Genomic DNA, 22,282 nt, shown 5'->3' on the forward strand with positions numbered 1-22,282 from the left:
TCTCAGTAGGAAACATATCAGCTATGTAAGAAAGAGCTTCGTCAACAGGGACCATGGCGAACAGGGATACTGCATCGAAACTGACGAGGATGTCACTTGGACTAACTGTGATCTCCCTCAGTTTTTCGATAAAATGCATGGAATTTTTAATATGAGTGTCAGTTTTACCTATATATGGTTGCAACAAAGAACCAAGATATCTAGCCAGCTCTTGAGTAGGAGCCCCAATGGCACTTTACTATCGGTCGCAGTGGGACTTTGGGCTTGTGTATCTTGGGTAACCCATACAGTCTAGGAGGGTAAGCTTCAGTTTTGCAAAGCTATCTTTTATCTTCTGTAGGAATGGAAGAGCTTTTTATTAATCGCTGGGTAGCACTTAACACTTTCGTTGTAGGGTCCTTTTTCAGTTTTTTATAGGTGGTAGGATCCAAGAGGTCACTGATCTTTCTATGATAATCCTCACTCTTCAGCACGACAGTAGCATTACCCTTATCAGCAGTAAGTACAATAATATTCCCGTCCGCATTAATCTCCGTAACGCCTTCCTTTCTCCTAGGGATAAATTACTGCTGGGTGGCTTGGCTTTACGTAATATCCTGGCTGTTTCCATCCTGATTTCATCGGCAGAATGCGGTGGTAACAGACGAATCCCTGCTTCTATATTGGCAACAATATCTTCTGTGGCCCCCCCATGAACCATGGACCTTGCCGTTGGTGGGGAGGCTTGCGTGCCTCAGCGATACAGATAGCCGTACCGTAGGTGCAACCACAACGGAGGGTATCTGTTGAGAGGCCAGACAAACGTGTGGTTCCTGAAGAGGGGCAGCAGCCTTTTCAGTAGTTGCAAGGGCAACAGTCTGGATGATTGACTGATCTGGCCTTGTAACAATAACCAAAACGGCCTTGCTGTGCTGGTACTGCGAACGGCTGAAAGCAAGGGGAAACTACAGCCGTAATTTTTCCCGAGGGCATGCAGCTTTACTGTATGATTACATGATGATGGCGTCCTCTTGGGTAAAATATTCCGGAGGTAAAATAGTCCCCCAATCGGATCTCCGGGCGGGGACTACTCAAGAGGATGTCGTTATCAGGAAAAAGAAAACTGGCGTTCTACGGATCGGAGCGTGGAATGTCAGATCCCTTAATCGGGCAGGTAGGTTAGAAAATTTAAAAAGGGAAATGGATAGGTTGAAGTTAGATATAGTGGGAATTAGTGAAGTTCGGTGGCAGGAGGAACAAGACTTCTGGTCAGGTGACTACAGGGTTATAAACACAAAATCAAATAGGGGTAATGCAGGAGTAGGTTTAATAATGAATGGGAAAATAGGCATGCGGGTAAGCTACTACAAACAGCATAGTGAACGCATTATTGTGGCCAAGATAGATACGAAGCCCACGCCTACTACAGTAGTACAAGTTTATATGCCAACTAGCTCTGCAGATGACGAAGAAATTGAAGAAATGTATGATGAAATAAAAGAAATTATTCAGATTGTGAAGGGAGACGAAAATTTAATAGTCATGGGTGACTGGAATTCGAGTGTAGGAAATGGGAGAGAAGGAAACATAGTAGGTGAATATGGATTGGGGGACAGAAATGAAAGAGGAAGCCGCCTGGTCGAATTTTGCACAGAGCACAACATAATCATAACTAACACTTGGTTTAAGAATCATGAAAGAAGGTTGTATACATGGAAGAACCCTGGAGATACTAAAAGGTATCAGATAGATTATATAATGGTAAGACAGAGATTTAGGAACCAGGTTTTAAATTGTAAGACATTTCCAGGGGCAGATGTGGACTCTGACCACAATCTATTGGTTATGACCTGTAGATTAAAACTGAAGAAACTGCAAAAAGGTGGGAATTTAAGGAGATGGGACCTGGATAAACTAAAAGAACCAGAGGTTGTACAGAGATTCAGGGAGAGCATAAGGGAGCAATTGACAGGGATGGGGGAAATAAATACAGTAGAAGAAGAATGGGTAGCTTTGAGGGATGAAGTAGTGAAGGCAGCAGAGGATCAAGTAGGTAAAAAGACGAGGGCTAGTAGAAATCCTTGGGTAACAGAAGAAATATTGAATTTACTTGATGAAAGGAGAAAATATAAAAATGCAGTAAGTGAAACAGGTAAAAAGGAATACAAACGTCTCAAAAATGAGATCGACAGGAAGTGCAAAATGGCTAAGCAGGGATGGCTAGAGGACAAATGTAAGGATGTAGAGGCCTATCTCACTAGGGGTAAGATAGATACCGCCTATAGGAAAATTAAAGAGACCTTTGGAGATAAGAGAACGACTTGTATGAATATCAAGAGCTCAGATGGAAACCCAGTTCTAAGCAAAGAAGGGAAAGCAGAAAGGTGGAAGGAGTATATAGAGGGTCTATACAAGGGCGATGTACTTGAGGACAATATTATGGAAATGGAAGAGGATGTAGATGAAGATGAAATGGGAGATATGATACTGCGTGAAGAGTTTGACAGAGCACTGAAAGACCTGAGTCGAAACAAGGCCCCCGGAGTAGACAATATTCCATTGGAACTACTGACGGCCGTGGGAGAGCCAGTCCTGACAAAACTCTACCATCTGGTGAGCAAGATGTATGAAACAGGCGAAATACCTTCAGACTTCAAGAAGAATATAATAATTCCAATCCCACAGAAAGCAGGTGTTGACAGATGTGAAAATTACCGAACTATCAGCTTAATAAGTCACAGCTGCAAAATACTAACACGAATTCTTTACAGACGAATGGAAAAACTAGTAGAAGCCAACCTCGGGGAAGATCAGTTTGGATTCCGTAGAAACACTGGAACACGTGAGGCAATACTAGCCTTACGACTTATCTTAGAAGAAAGATTAAGGAAAGGCAAACCTACGTTTCTAGCATTTGTAGACTTAGAGAAAGCTTTTGACAATGTTGACTGGAATACTCTCTTTCAAATTCTAAAGGTGGCAGGGGTAAAATACAGGGAGCGAAAGGCTATTTACAATTTGTACAGAAACCAGATGGCAGTTATAAGAGTCGAGGGACATGAAAGGGAAGCAGTGGTTGGGAAGGGAGTAAGACAGGGTTGTAGCCTCTCCCCGATGTTGTTCAATCTGTATATTGAGCAAGCAGTAAAGGAAACAAAAGAAAAATTCGGAGTAGGTATTAAAATTCATGGAGAAGAAATAAAAACTTTGAGGTTCGCCGATGACATTGTAATTCTGTCAGAGACAGCAAAGGACTTGGAAGAGCAGTTGAATGAGATGGACAGTGTCTTGAAAGGAGGATATAAGATGAACATCAACAAAAGCAAAACAAGGATAATGGAATGTAGTCTAATTAAGTCGGGTGATGCTGAGGGAATTAGATTAGGAAATGAGGCACTTAAAGTAGTAAAGGAGTTTTGCTATTTGGGGAGCAAAATAACTGATGATGGTCGAAGTAGAGAGGATATAAAATGTAGGCTGGCAATGGCAAGGAAAGCGTTTCTGAAGAAGAGAAATTTGTTAACATCCAGTATTGATTTAAGTGTCAGGAAGTCATTTCTGAAAGTATTCGTATGGAGTGTAGCCATGTATGGAAGTGAAACATGGACGATAAATAGTTTGGACAAGAAGAGAATAGAAGCTTTCGAAATGTGGTGCTACAGAAGAATGCTGAAGGTTAGATGGGTAGATCACATAACTAATGAGGAAGTATTGAATAGGATTGGGGAGAAGAGAAGTTTGTGGCACAACTTGACCAGAAGAAGGGATCGGTTGGTAGGACATGTTCTGAGGCATCAAGGGATCACCAATTTAGTATTGGAGGGCAGCGTGGAGGGTAAAAATCGTAGAGGGAGACCAAGAGATGAATACACTAAGCAGATTCAGAAGGATGTAGGTTGCAGTAGGTACTGGGAGATGAAAAAGCTTGCACAGGATAGAGTAGCATGGAGAGCTGCATCAAACCAGTCTCAGGACTGAAGACCACAATAACAACATCTTCTGTGGGAATCTGTGATGGAGTGATAGCAAAATTTCCTTCAGAACAGAGACTTCCTCCTTGGATAGTTCTTTCCTGGACAAGTTGATAACTGTATGGCAATTGTCTGTAATCAATGTTTCCGGTTTTTGTAAATGCTCAAACTTCTTCTTCTGCCTATTAGAAGACACTTGTTCCAATATAAACTAAAGGAGTGTTAATACCCGCCTAACGGAACACAAAAGGAACTGTAGATTGGAACAGATTGACAAATCAGCTGTAGCGGAACACGTTTTCAAAGACGGTGATCACGAAATAAAATTTAGAGAGACACACGTGATAGCTAGGACCTCACATTATTATACTCGCATGTATAGAGAAGCTATAGAGATATACAAGCACAGAAATAATTTTAATAGAAAAGAAGAAGGATTAAAACTAGACAAGATATGGCGATCGACTTTGTACCAACGGAGTGACAATCGATTACCTGTAATCGGGAGGGATGCACTAGCCAGAGCTAGTTTTAAGTCGAAAGCACGTGGCGAGTGGTGGCGCCATCTAAGCGCTCTATATAAGCGGGACCACCAGCGCCTAGCAACCAGTCGCAGACTGTCCTCAGATGATGTTGCCCGCAGCCGGCAACGAAACGTCAGGAAGGAGCAGAAGTTTTATATATGGACCACGGCAATTCAGCCCGGAAGTTTTAATTAATAAAGACGCCGGCCGTGAAAGCTTACATGCTACGAATATTCTTCTCAGTTTAAACATTTCCGCTGGCAACCTAACTCACCAAACATGAACATTACTGAGCATATCTGGGATGCCTTGCAATGTGGTGTTGAGAAGAGATCGCCACCCCTCGTAATCTTACAGATTTATGGACAGCCAAGCACGTTTCATGGTGTCAGTTCCCTCCGGCACTACTTGAGGAATCAGTCGAGCCCATGCGATGTCGAGTTCCGGCCTTCTGCGTGATTAATGCGAAGAAACGGTTTTAAGCGAATCAAATAAATAAAAATTGCATTCTTGCGATGAATCTGGAAACTCGCTTGCAAAAATCTAGCGTCATTCGCATTTACGCGTAAAAAACTCGTTTTTTGTGAGTTTTTTCGCGCACCACTTCTGTGTTTCCAACTTGGGGTCAACTTTTGTAAGAAGAAGACAAATACGTATAATTAATGGTCGACCTGTTGTTTTGTGAAAACTTTATTCTTTGCCACAATATGAACAACACATTTGAAAGACAATGAGAAACCTATACTGAATCAGTCGTCGCCTGTGAATATGTCAAGATGTTTCGATTTCAGTGTCTTCGAAGCAGTTGGATAAGTCGAAAAACTAGTTCCTTTCTTTTACATCCCTAACTCTGCCCAGAACATTTTCGCCTTTTTTGTGCTAAAACAGCAGCGCTACCATAATTTTGACAGTAGACCGCCAAAGCTGGACAGGCGATGGAGACTTTTGTTGACTGTGATCTGATACAGGGGTTTTTAATTGTCTTTCGAACCATGTTGCTTATATAGTTCACAAAACAGCAGGACGGCCATTGATCAGCTGTGTTTGTCTACTTTCTTACATAATTTGAACCAATAGGCACAAGTTCAAAACGTGAAAGTGGAGCGCTTAAAAACTCTCCAAAAACATATCATTTACACTTAAAATCAGAATAATTTACATCGTTGAAAGCGAGTTTTCAATCTTATCGTAAGAATACAGTTCTTATTTATTTGATTGACTTTAAACCATTTCCGCGCATTCAGTTCACGTAAGAACGAAGTTTAAGAGCGACATTAAGCGCAATTTTAAACCATTGTATCTTGACGACGGATACAAATTTACGGATAAAAAGTTTCGTTTTGACTTTATCAATTTACCACCTTCGTGTATAATTTGAACTTACTTGTACAACATGAAGTTATAGAAATGGCGCGCTTCAAAAGCCTCCCAGGAAACCATAAACCGCCGTATCTCGACAGCGGATAAGGATTATTTTATGAAAAAAGTTTGGTTTTCTCTTTATCCATTTATCTACCTACTTGCGAAGTTGGAAACCGATTATTACTAGTTTAAAAGTATAGAAATGTTCCGCTTGAAGAGCCTCCCAGAAAAATATGTTTTTTGCACATAAAATCCGAACTGTGGACAGACAGAGATTAATTTCAATCACATTAACTTTTTTTCAAAAGGAATTAATCGATTTGTAAAATTTCTCTGGGGGCCAGCTCTGGTTCATCGTTCAAACCTTGCTTAACATAGCTACAGTAAGATAGATGTGCACGTCTTATGCAAAGTATGCGATAGTGAAGATACATGCATCCTAGATTTTAATGACACTTTGTATCATATTGCATGAGTTGACAAATGCCCTGTTGGATGACATGAGGTATCATGTTACACGACACCACACGGGAGTAGTGGAACAAGGCGGTTTCTGGCGCATTTTGTTAGTTTGGGTTGCAGACATCAGGTGCAGGAATGCACTCAGTGGCAAATCTGTTAAGCGCTTTTCCATATCAGCCTATTGTTCTCCATCGATTGACAGGTACTTAACCTATTCTTCTGCTAAGTGGTTTTCCACATTGCTTCACTTAACGTATTGGCTTCCCTACACCCTCCCCTTCCCCTAATGCCCTCCCCCCTCTCTGCTGCTGGTACATTTATAGGTCTGAGTTATTGGAATAGGACCCCTCTCATTCTTATCAATTTGATTGACTACTTAATTAAATTGATCAATTAATTAACCTCTTTGGTGGGAAAGTGCCACGCCCCCCCCCCCCCCCCTCGGCAGGAAGTTCAGATTCCATCACAATGCAACCTCTACTAACCTAAGAAAATGGCGGGAAAGAAAAGCACCTCCACTAACGTAAGTCATCCAATAACTACCTCTTCCTAGGAATTGGCAGAAGAAAGACTCAGTTGATCGATCATTTGGAGGATATTCGATTGATCTATATGGAATACTGTTTAAACAATTCAGACAATGTATTGAATATATGGAAAGGGTATATTGTTTACTTATAAAAAAATCAGTTTGTGGGGGTTGGATTTCTCCTGCTCATCATTCTCTGCTGTTTAGAAACATTTCGGTCTTGCAAGAGGCAATTATGTGGGGCAAACGTATTGCAGAACTTAATGTTCGGCACTGTACTCCAGGTGTCTTAACCTAATGTTTGGCCCTTTGTCAGCTATTGTTCTGTTAAGTGGTTTTACATGTTACCGCTATTATACCACCTTTGATACGAAGTTAAGTGGTTAGTTATCTCCTCCATCAACTTTTGTTACACTTTTCGAATTTCACATGCTTTTGAACACCATTTCTGGCGCATCCTTCTGTGTCACCCACACCTTTAAACTATTTTACTGCGTCTTACCTAAAAATTATTCAAATTAACGTACTGTTCGGCACATAACCTGCGCTTATGCTCCATGTCACCCACTCACGCAATCCCTCCCATTAACTACTGTACTGCTAACACCACATTGATATAAAAAAATTATGGAAATTAATTAAATTGGTATTCTTCACATGTATGGTAGTTTTCCCTAATTCACAGCATCCTATTGGTTGGTGAAATCGATGGAATATAGTTTAAACAAAAGATTGCTAATAAAAAACATATCCCACCACTGGACGCCGCAGCCACTGCCGGAGGCAAGCCAGCGAGAGCCATTGCTATCACACCACTGCAGGTGAAAGCAGGGTCTATTTTCGTGTATACATTTAGAATTCTTCGAGTGTTATAGTGACGTCTCAGAACTCCAAGGCGCGCTCACGCGATGATGCATAGCTGTGGTACGGTCCAGCACTGAGGGAGATGTTCCAATGCTGCCCAGAATAGCACAGGGTGCTATGTTCCTAGCGATCCTTTCGCCACTGTTTTCTGCAGACGAGACTTTCAGTGGTAAAATTATTTTGCACAGATTGCTAAATTGCACTCACAGTTAAACACTGCAAAAGTTATCTACAGATCATCAAATAGATGCAAGGCTCACAAGAATATTGAAATCCAAAGCTGCTACAGTCTGACAACGATCGATGTACAGGTAATCTCTCCTCTTGATGGCCTTGGTTCTAGAACTAATCTCAGTATCTATAGCGAACTCTCGCAAACTGCATAGTGTCCCATAAATACTTAACGTGCGCTTTTGTAGGAGTTTTAGTGATGGCTTGTATGCACGGAAATTCTTGCACTAACAGAACCTGTGTACGAAAATAGCGCAGAAAAACGTGGCGGCTCGTCCATCACGTGTTACCCTTCCTGCTTTCAACATAAGCAAACGTTCTCACCGCTAAAAGCCAATGCATGCTCGCGAAAACACTGTTAATCATAAAAGCATTCTTGTTGTTTGGAAAGAGAGCACTCCCTAAGCACAGACGGGGAAATCAGAACAATTACGCAAACAGAATTTGAAGCACTGTCTTAAAGAAGAGAAAAAAAATGGCCGCAATTTTCGATATCCTACAGCTACAGGTCTCGAGATGTCCTAATCCCACAGTGGCAGATAAGTGACGGGAATCCCCACCAGAGATGGATGGTCTGCTTCAACTGTTCTTTGAATACTTGCTTTCTGATAACTTTCCGTACATACCTTGTCTCCATCTTGTTCGAATCAGTTTGTAGACGCTCCTACGTCCCGGCACAAAGGCTGTCTTGTGAATGAATCTAGCATTATGATCGGCTCTTATTGAATTTACCCGCCGATTTACTGACGCCAGCGGTGTGGAAGCATCGTCAACCTGTTTTCCTTCTGCAGATGAGTCTTTCAACGGTTATGTCGATGTAGTGAACATACAATCCGTATCCTACGCGATACAAAATCACCTCTTTTACATCCGGAAGTCGTCGGTGAATCAAAGTCACTCTCAGAACCGACGTGCAAAGACTGGCCCGTTTCCCCCTCGATTGTTGTGCGTGCATCTAGCCTGTGGAAGACACGTTTGCAGGTTCTCAGGTGTTGAGAAACAGGTTATTTGACTTTGTAAATTGTAGGGATTATTCTGAATCTGTTACATCACCAACATCAGAATTCCCCCCCCCCCCCCCCCCCCCTGCGATTCTCTGTGGCCTTTTAGGTACAAATATACACGCAAAAAATTGTTGAATCGACCTTTGTATATATTTTATAATTAACTAAAGTATTTCGTGTATTTGGCCTACATATGTAACTGCATAATTACGATATTTACCATTTTTCTAGTTTTTTGGAAGCACTATGACACAAATTAGAACAATTCGGTTACAATGTTTACTGAGTTTTTACCTGGACGCCACCGACGGAAGTGAGTACCACAGGTCACTGGTGCCAACAACGACGTACGGAGAAGTCAGTGTTACGGTATGTGGAGGCTTTTTGCCGTTGCACTGCGTACAGCAGAAGTACATTTCGGAGACGATGATAGCTTGTATGATCTGGCGATGCAACTTGTCATAAAGCAGTATCTGTGAAGCGATGGTTTGTGGACAGTAACATTCCAGACAGAGAATGGCCTGCTCACAATCCCGACCTGAACCCAATGAACATCTCTGAGACGAGACAGATCGGCGACTTCGTTTCAGATGCCAGAGTGCAACATGACTACCTTCTCTGGTTTCGGTTCCGCAGTAAGAATGGCCTACCACACATCATATTCATTCGTGTCAACTATTAGGTGTTCGTGCACTTTTGTTCAAAACGTGCATGTACAGTGTGATCGTAGGCTTCTGTGGCCATTGCCACAATCAATAAAATTTTTGTTGGTTTGTGACTGCAGTGTCAATATGTAAAACTACCGACGTTTCGGTCACTGTTGCAAGTGACCTTCTTCAGGGTGTTTTTGTTTACTGCTGAATGAGGAAACTGTTTCTTATATACCTGCAGACGCGGCTGTTATCTAATTCTGATAGGCTGTTAAGGATGGAGGGGAGGGATGTTAGAAGTTCTTTATTGGTGTTTTTATTATTTCTTTTCATTTGTGGAAATTGGACGTTTTGATTGGTGTTTGCACTACCGCTTGTGATTGGTGTAAATCGGCGAATGGAAAGCCAGGCGGCAGTTGTGACGTGTCGTCGTTTTCCTGCCTTCTAGCGCCGGCTGAGGCGCGCCAGTATTCTATGTAACTGCGGCCGCTGCGGTCTGCCCCGCGACTGTGTGTACTGCTTCACGTGAGCTGTCCTACCGTAACGCTGTTATTGCTGCCAGCCCAGCCGTCAGAGGTCGACACACGTCTTCTCTGTTCATGTTGGCGCGTTGCTTGGCTATTTGAATTGCCTCTTTAATCTTCCTCCTGAAACTAAGAGGCTGTTTCGCCGGTTCGCGAGCTTCAGCAAAATCAATCTGTTTACCGCACTCATCCTGGTGTTCTGCTATCGCTGACTTGGTGTGTTGTTTCAGTCCGATATATCTTTCGTGTTCACATATCCGTCTGCTGATGGGTTTTTTCTGTTCGTATTGTCCCAAAACCACTGGAAGCGAGAATGGACTTGAGGTTTTGCAGTTCCCCTCTAGATGTTCCTTATCGCTGATTCTGTAAGCCCTCTTGATTAAAGTGTGCCGGGCGGATTGCTTCAGCGTAGGGTCATGATGGAAGAAGACATGTAGGTACCAGTCAGTACTGGTTGGCATCCTATATACTCTATGTCCCAGTTGACCATCAGCTTTTCTGGAAACTTCCACGTCGAGGAAAGCCAGCACCCCACTCTTTTCTATCTGCGTAGCGAATTGGATTCCGTTGTGTTGCTGGTTGCGGTGTTGGTGCAAATTTCTTAGCTGGTTGCGGTGTTGGTGGAAATTTCTTAGATCTTCCTCCCCGCGTGGCCAGATAACGAAGGTTGTCGTCAACATATCCCAGTCAACATTCTAAGCGTAATGGTGCCGACTGGAACGCTGTTTCTTCAAATGCTTCCATGAAGATGTCTGCTGCAAGAGGCGAAACAGGGAAGCCCATACCTACATCATCTGACTGTTCATAGAATTCCCCTTGCAACCTGAACGAGGTGGTCGTTCAACAGCGGCACACTAGCTCGCAGGTACTGGGTGCCATGCGTTCCTCTAAGATGTTCATGATGTCTTGTACTGGTACAGTCGAGAATAAAGACTTCACGTCGAAGATCATCGGGTCTGTAGTCGAGATACGCTTTTCTTTTAAAAGTTCTACAAAATGGGTGGAGTGCTTAACGTACGAATTTGTATGACTTGCTTCATCTCGGAGCTTTGGAGCCAGTTGCTTTGCCAGACTGTGCGTCGGTCGTAATCATAATCTTCCGTGTCCAAAACAGCGGTCGCGTTTCCCTTGTCCGCTCCTGTTATTAAGAAATGAGAGCTGTTCTTCAGTTCGCCAATAGCATGACGTTTCTCCTTGTTGATATTTTGTTTCGGAGGTTTTGCGTGAGTCAGGACCAGTAATGTTTCTTGTCTAATGAATTTTGACACGGCCAGAAGATTCATCCCATAAGTTCCACAGGCACCAGGAATAAATGGTGTACCGAAGGTCCATGAACAGGCCTTACGACAGATTGTGAGTACCATTAATTCACCGACGTACAGTCTAGCAAAGGAAATGTCTCCAAAGCTCCGACATTTTGTAGAACTTTTAAAAGAATAACACCATTCTTGCATCCACAGATAGTATAAGCTGGTATTTACTCACTTAGAATATGAATTAAATACATTTTATTTTGCGTTGTTCTCGTTTCATTATATTTTCAATATTCTGTTTTATTTTTAATTTAATATTAACAATGGTTGCTGTTAAAATAAGTTATATTTAAAATACGAAGCATAATACGTCCAGATAACAGGTCTAACATTCATGGCAACAAAATGATGTGTGTCCACACGTAGAACAGGTAAACGATACATAGTTGCGTATGGCAAGATGAAGAAACGAATCCCCGCAAGGAAAAAAATAAGAGAAGCACTGACTTCAAAGACTGTAGGCAGAAACTACCGGAAGAACAGCATTCCTGCCGTTTACACGCTCGCTTGACCATAGTTTGCAGCTGTAAGACATTTTGCTCGCATTCAGGAGGTTCTCGGTTGAAATCCCTGGCTCTCCGTCGAAACTGAAGAATTGTTTTTGTTGTGGTCTTCCGTCAGAAGGCCGGAGTGATGCACCTGTGCACCACAGACTGCCCCGTCCACACGTCTTCATCTTCATCGCCGCATAACCACTACAACCTACGTCCATTTTAACTTGCTTGCTGTATTTCATGCGTAGGACTGTCTTCGCAATTTTTGTCTTCCACACTTTCCTCCACCACAAAATCGACGCCTCCTTCACTCCTCAGGATGTGTCCCATCAACCGATCCCATCTTACAGTCAAGTTGCACTACAAATTTATTTTTCCCAATTCGATTCACTACCTCCTCATCTTTTATTCAACTCAATGTTCAATTTTCAATCTAATCTTCAAATCTATTCTGCAACACCGTATTTCAATAACTTCTATTCACTTCCTGTCTGAATTGTTTACTGTCTTGCTCTTATGTTTGTTCATATTCTTCATTCCCTTTTCAACTCATTGTCCATTCCATTCCATTCTACTACTCATACAAGTCCTTCGCCGTCTCTTATAGAATTACAGACTCAAGGCATACGTCAAAATTTTCAATTCTTCTCTCTCAACTTTAATTCCCTTTTGCATTCTTCTCCTTTGTTTCGTTTACTGTTGCTCACTGTGAAGATTGAATAACATGGTTTCACTAAATCGGTCACGGTGCGAGGTGCCAGGGCTAGCAGTGTATTTAACACTAAATTCTTCTAGAATCTTCATATATAAATGATGCTCTAAGCCCCCCCTATTCTAACTTCGACATTTGCTGTTGCACTTGGATTAAAAAGAAACGCGAACTGACTGTAATCGACCCTGCAAGTGGAGTAGAAAAGAGTTTGGCACCTGCAATAATTTAATTTGATAAATAAGTTAAATAAAGGAAAGTTTCATTAACGTAGTGAGAAATGAAAGGGTTGCTCTACCGATTAACAGAATGAAAGTTCTGTCCAAAATAACAACATGATTTATAATGACTAAAATCAAAATAATAAACAAAACACATGAAACATTTACAATACATCAAATTGGCTCAGATTGGATACTCAGATAAATGCTGTGAAGGTGAAGTTGTCCCTAAACTAGATTGTGACATTTATGACGAAGTGGTATGTGGAGCCAATTCCTGCAACTCAAATCTTAAGAGAAACACCCAGCCAACCCAACATTAATTGCTGCTACAGTAGTGAGAACTCAGGCAATGAACATCCAAGACAGAACCACGTAAGAAAAGACGAACAGGCGCACTCTGCTGAGCTCTGGTTATCACAGTGCAAATTCCCTAATCTGCCGGTGCTGCGGACATACATTACCAAGCTGTCTTCTTAACTGCAAGGACACGATCTGGCGTACCGGAAGCGATGGCTGGTTGCTTCGACGTCCCGTCATGGTGATGATAATGTTGCGAGTATAGCCCGAAACAAATTGTCCTGGTCTGGTTGTTCCAGACTAAAGACCTCCTATCAATACAAATGCGCCTCTGAGGGAGACGAAGAAGGCTCGCCACACAATCACTGACGGTACAGTGATTGATTTTAACAAGCAAAGTCACACAGTAACTCTGATACAGTCAACCTTAGCCAAAACTGCCCAAGACAGATAACATAGGCCGCTTGTACGCAGAACGCTCAATTGCCAACTGTACTCGGAAAGTTACGTTGAAGTCGAAACTTCAGCAACTTCCTCAAACAGTTACAATCAAATAAAAGTATATTAGACAGCCAATTGAAGGCAGGCTGACCAGAGCAGCCAGAGCTCAGTCTTGTAACCTACTCCGACCGAAAGGCGAGAGCCGACTCCCACAAGAGCACCCGTACAAACCGAACACAGAACATTCCCACCCCCACGACAGTGGCCGTGGTTAAACGTTCCTATCAGCAACTCGAAAACCAGCGGAAAATTCCACTCTATTGCCGAAGCACTACCATTCCACCAATGGAGATTCTTGGCGCCAATTTCTGCGCCGATTTTGCTACGTCACGGAGCTATGCCCTGAACAAGCCAATCACAGTTACAATTTTGCAGAAAACGCGGAAATTTTTCCGCCAAGACTGCCTGGCAACACAAGTCATTCCCACGCCTGGCTGGTAGCCCGCCAGAAAGTGTTTTCGCTAAGTTTCTGCGAAGTAACAGAATCTCTGGCCCAACCGCTCCTTCAGGCCCCTGCGGGCGTCTCCGCCGCTCTTATGACAATGTCGGCGTCTGGAAAGCATCCACTCGACTCCCTCACACCCATCGGCTTAACACTTTCAAGATCAGCAGAACCCTCCTGTCAACAGACCACCCAGGTGACGAGAGACGCTGCGTGGGAAGTCCGCGTGTGAAGAAATATCAACTTTTCACCACATGCAATTGGAGAGGAAAATCGAATTACTCAGAGTAAGATAGAAATATGAGAGGGGGCTTCTGCCACCTCTCAACGGTAAATGTTAGTATTGTGAGTTTAAAAATTACACGGCCTATTCTGTTCACCAAGAATACCCTATCTGAGCCTGTGCCCGCCTATAATGTCCTTTCCGCCAACGGGATGTTGAGCAATAACCACACTCTCTTTGGACGGTTATGCCTGTGAATGTGTGTTTTGGAAGTCAGGAAATTCGACGATGGCGAGAACATCATGAAATGAGAAGTTGGAAATATTTTATACGTTTAGCAACGATCATAAGTGGTCAAATATGGAGTAATCTAATTACAAAAATGAACTGTCGTCCTTTCTTTTTCCATGCGCTCCTATACCATAGCAAGGAAACTTTGGATTCTGAGGAGATACGAACCAACTATGTATCAGAGGAGTGGGGTTGGGGATGGAAATGGGGTGACGTAGCATCATAATTCAAGAACGTCTGGAGCAGTTTGAACAAAGTATTGGATTCACATAACTCATTATTTGTATAGAGTACTGTGGAGCTAAGAAGTAGTGACACACACAAAAAAAACGATATCGACCACTATTGGTAACTAACCCATAGAACAATTTTGTTAAGTTTTCGGGGTCGTTAGGTTCACTGGCGAAAATCGCGATAAATCTGGAACCCTTCGAGTCAGAGCGTGAGGAACAGGGAGCATAGTCAGTGACGTATCAGCATATCCCGGAAAAAACTGCTGTGGCAGTAAGACACCTAGTGAGCCGTGCGTGCGTCAGAATCGATTCCTGTTCGTGATTAAATCTCTCTGCTGGTGGCATCCTAGCGACAAGCGAGAGAGCGTAACCACTCCCGGAGGTCATTCTGTAGCTCGCGAGCTGCCTACAGCCCTAAATGTTCGCTTGGTTTCCCGTCCAGGTAAATAGGATTGCTCACCAAGGACGGATGTCCAATTCGTCGAGTTATGAAAAGCTGCGGAAAGCGTGCCTCCAACATCTGAGGAATTAATGTTTCCCTCTCCCTCTGTGGTCACGGGTTTGCGTCTTCAGTCTCGGCACCTTTCCGGTTCTACTGCTTTGACTTGTGGATGCTGCGGTGCCAGTGTTTAGTATACAGCCAAGGAGTGGAGTACACAGAAAAACAGTGAGCACCTCCGTTACATGTACTTAAATGAACGAGGATTTGGTATTGAGATTTAATTCTGCTTCTCGCGTGTAACGCTGTCTAGGTTTGAGCAACGACCTTTTTTATTGCAATCTTGGTACCCTAATGCGGATTACAACACCTGGTTACCATCACCTTCCATTGTTATTTTAAGCATGCTTGCACAAAAATTTTAGATTTTATGGAAATGTCGTTTGTGTATTTGTTTACTAACAAGAAATATTTCCTTTAATTGTGCGTTTCATTTAAAAGCCCACGTTTTAAAACTTGCAAAGGGTTAAACTTTGAAACAGTTTCTTCTCTCATAAAAACTTATGTAGTAAATTACTTTGTAAGTCACAGTTAAAGGCCGAAAAGGCCTTATATTCACTGCTGTCACTCTGGAGCTATGTTGTTAAATCTTATCCTGAGTATGTCTTAGATTTGCTAATGAGCTGAATGAATGGACTGAGTGATGTCTGGGCTAAGGTTAAGCTGTCAACGCTAATCAACAGTCAAATGTATTTGTTTCAGGTCCTTCAATAGTAATTAATAATGTCAGCTACTCAATGTTCAAAATTTTGATAAAGGTGTTTCTCTTACTAGGAGAGTCGGTGTATAGGTATTGGTCCACATTTAAAACAAAAAAACGTTAATATACACAGACAAACATCCTTGTCAGTACTTCACATTAGATGTTTGTTCTGTGAGTCGGTGAAGTTTCGAACCGGTCTGGCAGATAGCAGAGCCGTAGTACAGCGTCAAAATGGCGTCTACATACGACTGAAGTTACAAGCAGCTTGCTGTTATTGTATTCTTGTGTGCAGAAAAAGATACATGCAATAACGTTTGCAGTGTATGGTGATGCTGCAGTTGATAGGAGTACAGTTGAGCTATGGGTAAAGAAAGTTACAGCCTCAGGAAAAGCAGAAACGCAGCTCTATGATGAACCACGCTAGTTACGTCCTTTCACAGCCACTGCTCCAGACACGCTGAATCGTGCGGACGTCATTTTTCGTGCCGACCGCCGCTTAAAGATTCTCTACGGGGAAGACACAAGATGACGAGAGTGTCAGTCATGCAATGAGAACATGCCTCCCTCGGGCATGTGTGTGTGTGTGTGTGTGTGTGTGTGTGTGTGTGTGTGTGTGTGTGTGTGTGTGTGTACTCTATCGCGTAAATTAGTTTAAGTAGTGGGTAGGTTTAGGGATCGATGACTTAAGAAGTTTGGTCCTATAAGACCTTACCACAAATTCACAAACTTCCAAATTTCCATGGCTACATCTCCAGGACAAGTGTTTTTACCAGCACGGAATGCTCTTGCTGTGCTGCCATAGAACGTGATGGAGACTACGTAGAAAAATAGGACATGGACAAGACATGTCGATGTATATTGTCACCAAATTCTGACTCTTCACAATAAGTGTATTCTAAAAAAAAAAAAAAGTGAGGCATTACTAAATGAACGAACCTCGTACCTATTGTTTCTTTTTTTAAACTTGTAGGTATCTGAATCAAAAAAATTTCTTTATGTATCTAATAAAGTGATCTAACTTTTTCATTCAGCAGATACGTCAGATGTTGTTGGTCTCTTTTATATTTCTTTTTCTCAGTCTTAAAATGCCGCTGAGGCCAATCAATATCTGTTGAAAAAGCTTTTCACTTTCGTTCAGCATATTACTGCTTTCAGCTCTGTGTTAACGCACACTTCGCCGGGCAGCGACAACGGTGTGACATAAAAGCGTAACTCACGGACGCCTGGAGCAGTTTCAACCATATCTGGTGTACATATGGCTTAATATTTGTGTACACATACAGTGGGAAGAAGATACCCTTCTGTCCGCAGTGCTGGGATGGGTACAAGAGGTGATGAGATGTAAAATTGAAAACATATGCGGGCGAAGGAGTGGGCAAAACGTGACAATTCTGAATGGCGAGTCAACATGAGAAGATGCGCTGATTAAACATATTCACATCATTGTCACTGACACGCCATCTGATTTCAAATGACAGACGTTCTCCGTTCACCTAGAGTTTGCAATGACCACTAACAAGGCACATGGCCAATCGCTTCAAGTGTGTACATTAAATCATTAGTACCCTTTCCCTTCACATTTCAATTTGGATCCGAGATTCTGCGGGACGTAATTATGTTCATTGCGGTGGCGGGAGCATTCAGAATTTTCTGGGAAAAAACAAGTGTTTACTTCCGCTCGTGTACAACAGTAGGGCTTACTTACTTTCTGTGCAGTTCACTGTCACGTATAATGGTTCATGGCGAGGCACAGACGCTCTCTGCAGGTTAATGGAAAGCCTCCAAAGGTTGGCTGAATGTCGAAACCAGATCTGTTGATTCACCATTACGACGGTTCAATTAAGCAAATTTCAACTGTTGCTGTCTTTAATGGCCGTTACCTAGTGCTATTCACGAAATAATTGCGGTTATAACTAATTTGTGTACCAACGTGACATCTCATTAGAAGCAAAAGTGTACAGAATGTACAGGAACAGCACTAAAACATTTTGGATCTCTATCACGTAGTACTAATTCGCCTATATAAAGAGAGGCAGCACGAATGTCACACAGCAGTATTTTTCCAAGAGAGTAACTCGAACAGATACCCTAAACAACATCAACTGGCAGACACTCTAAGAGAGTCGCACACGAGATCGTGAAAACCTACTTTGTAAGTTTCCAGAGCTGATTTTCGGGGCCGAATTGAGGACGATTTTTCGTCATCCCTCTTACACCTCTCGTAGAGTATGTGACAATAAAATTACATTCCGAACAGCAGGCAAAAAGAAAGATAATCAATCTTATTTGCAGGCTCTTTACCTGGCTGGAACAAAAAGAAACATCAACATGAGCCAATAAACACCGCCTCGCGTCATCCGCATTGCACTACTGCGTAAACTATACAACGGAATGTAATGTAACACAATATTGTATGCAAATAGTAAGTCCTGTGATGTCACTTACGCAGATACAGAACATCCCACGCGGCTTTCCCCCAGGTAAGAGATCGTAACGGTCAACCTTCTACTTTACCTCGATCATCATACGAATAAACCTGATGTAAACAAACACAAACGCAATGATTGGTCAGAAGCCGTAGCACACATGCACTGGCGCTCTTACGCTGTACGAAGTAGGTCCTACTTGTGTATTACGTACTAAGTGAAGTGAATGAAACTTTAACATATTCTAATGTATTAACAGCCATCAACGGTTTCCTTAATCACGCTTTAGCTACGTTGTTTTTATTTCACGAGTAATGTACAGTCATAGTCTCTGCACTGTTGTTCTCTGGTTGTCGCGATGTTAAATACGCAGTATGAAAATGGCTGAGGCTGCTTCCTGTTCCGTAGTGAAGCAAGCGTGTACGACACGGTTAAAAAGAGTCGAGAAATAGGTTGTTCTTAATGTTTTTCGCAAATTTACAGAAAAAATCTGCTTTTAAGTTTTCCGGGGGAATATTCGATGCAGCTGAGTTGGTAATATAGACTGAATTTATAGCGGAATAGGTAGCGTTCAATTTGAAAGACCTACCTCTCGCAATTGAAAATTCACCATCTTTATTATGGATCATGCACATCATCTTGTTTATAATTACGTATTCCATGCGAAATTTCTATTTTCATTTCAGCTATAAATTCTTCAATGTCGATACTTTATGAAATATTATTAACAAATATCGCTTAAATTAAGAAAACACAATTTAACTTTTCAGGACAAAAATGAAAAACCAAATATTCATTATTTCGACTATGTCCATTGTATTATACCAGAGATGTAGTCTGACACGAACCAGAGTGATAAGTGACGTACAAACATGAAAAGCAATCATTTTCACAGCATCGAGCACAGCATACAAATTCAGCATTTATACATCTTCCACTGTACAATTACAATATGAACCCAACAGGACTGATCTGCAGCCAAGTTAGGACATGTGGCCGGAGAAACAACACGGATGTCAAGTAGTCAGCCGTACTGCAACTAACGCACGCAGGCTTTTCGGATGTCGCTGAGGAACGTTGGCAGGGTATACTGTAGAACGGCACGTCATAAAAGAAAAGGACAAAATGCGGTGCCAGGGTAGTTTAGTGGATTTTGTTGTTCGTCCACTCGTTATCAACGTAGCAGATGATAGTTCTAGAAGTGGAGCGTATTTCTCGGATTCGGAAACGGATGGAGCTAAACAATTACCAGTATTAACCAGCACTGCTGAAATCACTGCAGTATGCTTTTGCTCCACACATGGCTCGCTCAGCAAAATTATCCCGTGTTTATGTAAGGAAATTTCATCACTCTTGTTTGTAATTAGAATGCTATGTTAGATGAGAACGAGAGCATTTTATGCTTTCCCTCTGGTCACCTAAGAAGCGTGCGGGAGCGCTGGAGGTCTGCCGAATAATGCACTACTGGCCATTAAAATTGCTACACCAAGAAGAAATGCAGATGGTAAACGGGAATTCACTGGACAAATGTATTATACTAGGAGTGACATGTGATTACATTTTCACGCAATTTGGGTGCATAGATCCTCAGAAATCAGTACCCGGAACAACTACCACTGGCCGTAATAACGGCCCTAATACGCCTGGGCATTGACTCAAACAGAGCTTGGATGGCGTCTACGTGTACAGCTGCCCATGCAGCTTCAGCACGATACCACAGTTCATCAAGAGTACTGACTGGTGTATTGTGACGAGCCAGTTGCTTGGCCACCATTGACCAGACGTTTTCAGTTGGTGAGAGATCTGGACAATGTGCTGGCCAGGGCAACAGTCGAACATTATATGCATCCAGGACCTGCAACATGCGGTCGTGCATCATCCAGCTGAAATGAAGGGTTTCGCAGGCATCCAATGAAGGGTAGAGCCACGGGTCGTAACACACCTTAAATGTAACGTCCACTGTTCAAAGTGCCGTCAATGCGAACAAGAGGTGACCCAGACGTCTAACCAATGGCACCCCATACCATCACGCCGGGTGATATGCCAGTATGGCGTTGACGAATACACGCTTCAAATGTGCGTTCACCGCGATGTCGCCTAACACGTATGCGACCATCGTGATTCTGTAAACAGAACCTGGAGTCATCCGAAAAAATTACGTTTTGCCATTCGTGCACCCAGTTTCGTCGTTGAGTACACCATCGCAGGCGCTCCTGTGTAACCGCAGCCACTGTCTCCGAGCTGATAGTCCAAGCTGCTGCAAACGTCGTCGAACTGTTCGTGCAGATGGTTGTTGTCTTGCGAACGTCCCCATCTCTTGACTCAGGGATCGATCTGTGGCTCCACGATCCGTTACAGCCAACCGGATAAGATAACTGTCATCTCGACTAGTGATACGAGGCCGTTGGCATACAACACGGAGTTTCGTATTACCCTCCTGAACCCACCGATTCCATATCCTGCTAACAGTCATTGGATCTCGACCAACGCGAGCAACAATGTCGCGATACGATAAACCGCAATCGCGATAGGCTACAATCCGATCTTTATCAAAGTCGGAAACGTGATGGTACGCATTTCTCCTCCTTACACGAGGCATTACAACAACGTTTCACCAGGCAACGCCGGTCAACTGCTGTTTGTGTACGAGAAATCGGTTTGAAACTTTCCTCATGTCAGCACGTTGTAGGTGTCGCCACTGGCGCCAACCTTGTGTGAATGCTCTCAAAAGCTAATCATTTGCTTATCACAGCATCTTCTTCCTGTCGGTTAAATTTCGCGTCTGTAGCACGTCATCTTCGTGGTACAGCAATTTTAATGGCCAGTAGTGTATTTCGCTCTCGTAAGTTAAATGACATTCGAAGCTATACTGTTTCTACGCTCGCCTCCCTTTACATCTGAACTGCAGCTGCTCACCTGGTTGCAGGCTGGTTGGAACAGCTGGCTGGAGAGAGAGCTGCTGGTATTTAACGCGCCAGTAAACCTGTTGTCCCGCGTTACCGCTCGTTTATACGCTTGGTTTCCGCCCCACATGAAACGAAATCCAGTGGGATTCAAGCTAACGCGGAAGAATACATGGCGTAATGTTTACATCAGGTCTATTCTTATGATGAATAGAGTACAAGAGCTGGTGGTGGAGAGAGAGAGAGAGAGAGAGAGAGAGAGAGAGAGAGAGAGAAAGAGATATACAGTCGTTGCCTTCTGTAACAAGAAATCGAGATGCAGCCTGAGTAGGTTTAGGAAGCACCATTCCGGGATCGCGAGAGTCGCCTTTGTTGCTGCTATACACATCACTGCTGAGCCTGACCAAACTGTGCCAAGTCACGTGGCTTCCGAAAATACATTACGATCGTACTCAATGCTGCCGGGCGTGGGTTTTACAGTACCTTCACTACGAACGCAGACAATTCACCTAACTATTTCTATCCTTCACTTATTCTGAGCTAATATCTCCGGTATGGTCTAGTGGTTAGGATACCTGGCTCTCACCCAGGAGGCTCGGGTTCGATTCCCGGTACCGGAATAATTTTATCCCGCAACATTAGATACGAGTACACCACGATTTCTCACAGCTTTAACACTTTACTCATATAAAAACATGAGTATGACAGCGTCAGTTCCTAAACTGTGTACACGTCACTGCGGAATGTCACATGTAACGCGAAGGCGTCACATAACACTCTTCAGGACGTTCGAAATTTAAGCACAATAACGCCTCCTTAACTGACGTCACAGCCACTAACGTCGGTTAGAGAACAGACATGTAATAATCCTTACAATTTGAAGTTAAGAACAACCCTATACAACAATCTCTGGGACCTTTCGGT

General features: G+C 42.8%; 1 non-coding gene across 1 annotated transcript; it reads left to right on the plus strand.

Annotated features, from left to right (window-relative positions):
- The first annotated feature begins 21,906 nt into the window (after positions 1-21,906).
- Positions 21,907-21,978, plus strand: Trnae-cuc. The gene has a single exon. It is a non-coding gene; the product is annotated as a tRNA-Glu (tRNA).
- Positions 21,979-22,282: the final 304 nt, after the last annotated feature.

This window comes from Schistocerca americana, chromosome 9 (genome assembly GCF_021461395.2).
Source record: "Schistocerca americana isolate TAMUIC-IGC-003095 chromosome 9, iqSchAmer2.1, whole genome shotgun sequence".
NCBI lineage: Eukaryota > Metazoa > Arthropoda > Insecta > Orthoptera > Acrididae > Schistocerca > Schistocerca americana.